A 2,855-nucleotide genomic window follows, 5' to 3' on the forward strand; every position below is an offset into this window, starting at 1 on the left:
CTTCCATCTGAAGATCCTTTTCAGTTCTTAACTGAATTCTTGCAGATATGTGATACTGTTAAGTCTAATGGAGTAGATCCTGAAGTCTACAGGCTCATGCTTTTCCCTTTTGCTGTAAGAGACAGAGCTAGATTATGGTTGGATTCTCAACCTAAAGACAGCCTGAACTCTTGGGATAAGCTGGTCACGGCTTTCTTAGCCAAGTACTTTCCTCCTCAAAAGCTGAGCAAGCTTAGAGCTGATGTTCAAACCTTCAGACAGAAAGAAGGTGAATCTCTCTATGAAGCTTGGGAAAGATACAAACAGTTGACCAAAAAGTGTCCTTCTGACATGCTTTCAGAATGGACCATCCTGGATATATTCTATGATGGTTTATCTGAGCTATCAAAGATGTCACTGGACACCTCTGCAGGTGGATCCATTCACCTAAAGAAAACGCCTGCAGAAGCTCAAGAACTCATTGACATGGTTGCTAATAACCAGTTCATGTACACTTCTGAAAGGAATCCTGTAAGTAATGGGACGCCTATGAAGAAGGGAGTTCTTGAGGTTGATACTCTGAATGCCATATTGGCTCAGAATAAAATATTGACTCAGCAAGTCAATATGATTTCTCAGAGTCTGCATGGAATGCAAGCTGCATCCAACAGTACTCAAGAGGCATCTTCTGAAGAAGAAGCATATGATCCTGAGAACCCTGCAATAGCAGAGGTAAATTACTTAGGTGAACCTTATGGAAACACCTATAACTCAACATGGAGAAATCATCCAAATTTCTCATGGAAGGATCAAAATCCCCAACAAGGCTTTAATAATGGTGGAAGAAACAGGTTTAGCAATAGCAAGCCTTTTCCATCATCAACTCAGCAACAGACAGAGAACTCTGAACAAAATGCTTCTAATTTAGCAAATCTAGTCTCTGATCTATCTAAGGCCACTGTAAGTTTCATGAATGAAACAAGGTCTTCCATTAGAAATCTGGAAGCACAAGTGGGCCAGCTGAGTAAAAGGATCACTGAAATCCTTCCTAGTACTCTCCCAAGCAATACAGAAGAGAACCCAAAAGGAGAGTGCAAGGCCATTGACATAAGCGCCTTGGCCGAACCTCTGAGGAGAGGAGAGGACGTGAATCCCAAGGAGGAGGACCTCCTGGGACGTCCAGTGATCAATAAGGAGCTTCCCTCTGGGGAACCAAAGGACTCTGAGGCTCATCTAGAGACCATAGAGATTCCATTGAACCTCCTTATGCCCTTCATGAGCTCTGATGAGTATTCCTCTTCTGAAGAGAATGAGGATGTCACTGAAGAGCAAACTGCCAAGTTTCTTGGTGCAATCATGAAGCTGAATGCCAAATTATTTGGCATTGATGCTTGGGAAGTTGAACCTCCCTTGTTCATCAATGAACTAAGTGATCTGGATCAACTGACATTGCCTCAGAAGAGACAGGATCCTGGAAAGTTCATAATACCTTGTACCATAGGCACCATGATCTTTAAGGCTCTGTGTGACCTTGGTTCAGGAATAAACCTCATGCCCCTCTCTGTAATAGAGAAACTGGGAATCTATGGGGTGCAAGCTGCTAAAATCTCACTAGAGATGGCAGACAGCTCAAGAAAACAGGCTTATGGACAAGTAGAAGATGTATTAGTAAAGGTTGAGGGCCTTTACATACCTACTGATTTCATAGTCCTGGATACTGGAAAGGAAGAGGATGAATCCATCATCCTAGGAAGACCTTTCCTGGCCACAGCAAGAGCTGTGATTGATGTTGACAGAGGTGAAATATTCCTTCAATGGAATGAGAACTCCCTTGTGTTTAAAACTCAAGGATCTCCCTCTGCAACCATGGAGAGGAACCAGAAAAAGCTTCTCTCCAAGCAGAGTCAACCAGAGCCCCCACAGTCAAACTCTAAGTTTGGTGTTGGGAGGCCACAACCAAACTCTAAGTTTGGTGTTGAACTCCCATATCCAAACTCTAAGTTTGGTGTTGGAGAGTCTCAACAAAGCTCTGCACATCTGTGAGGCTCCATGAGAGCCCACTGTCAAGCTATTGACATTAAAGAAGCGCTTGTTGGGAGGCAACCCAATGTTTATCTAATTCTTATTTTTCATGTTTTCTTAGGTTCATGATCATGTGGAGTCACAAAATAAATAGAAAAATTGAAAACGGAATCAAAAACAGCAGAAGAAAAATCACACCCTGGAGGAGCATCTGTCTGGCGTTCAGCGCCAGAACAGAGCATGGTTCTGGCGCTGAATGCCCAAAATGGGCAGCTTCTGGGCGCTGAACGCCAGAACAGGCATGGTTCTGGCGTTCAACGCCAGAAATGGCACACAGATGGGCGTTGAACGCCCAAAATAGCCACCAACCTGGCGCTGAACGCCCAGAGTTGGATACAAAGGCATTTTTACATGCCTAATGGGTGCAGGGATGTAAATCCTTGAACACCTCAGGATCTGTGGACCCCACAGGATCCACTCAGGATCTGTGGACCCCACAGGATCCCCACCTACCTCCACTCACCTCTTCTCACCACTCTCTTTCACACAACCCCATAAACACTCTTCCCAAAAACCCTTCACCAATCACCTCAATCTCTCTTCCCCACTAAACCTTCACCACTCACATCCATCCACTCTTCCCCATAAACCTACCTCATAAACTCCACCTACCTTCAAAATTCAAAACCAATTTCCCACCCAAATCCACCCATATGGCCGAACCAATACCCCCCTCCCTTCCCTATATAAAGACCTCCATTCTTCACCAAATTCACACAACACACCCCTCTACACTCTCCTTGGCCGAAACCACCTCTCCCTCTCCCTCTCCATATTTCTTCTTCTTCTTCTTC

The 2,855-nt window shown here is 44.5% G+C and overlaps 1 non-coding gene across 1 annotated transcript; it reads right to left on the reverse strand.

The window, feature by feature from the left end:
* Window positions 1–228: 228 nt before the first annotated feature.
* Window positions 229–336, reverse strand: LOC148567846 (small nucleolar RNA R71). Its single transcript, XR_015882584.1, has one exon. It is a non-coding gene; the product is annotated as a small nucleolar RNA R71 (small nucleolar RNA).
* Window positions 337–2,855: the final 2,519 nt, after the last annotated feature.

Source organism: Arachis ipaensis, chromosome B4 (genome assembly GCF_059453495.1).
Source record: "Arachis ipaensis isolate K30076 ecotype BB chromosome B4, ASM5945349v1, whole genome shotgun sequence".
NCBI classification, from domain to species: Eukaryota; Viridiplantae; Streptophyta; class Magnoliopsida; order Fabales; family Fabaceae; genus Arachis; species Arachis ipaensis.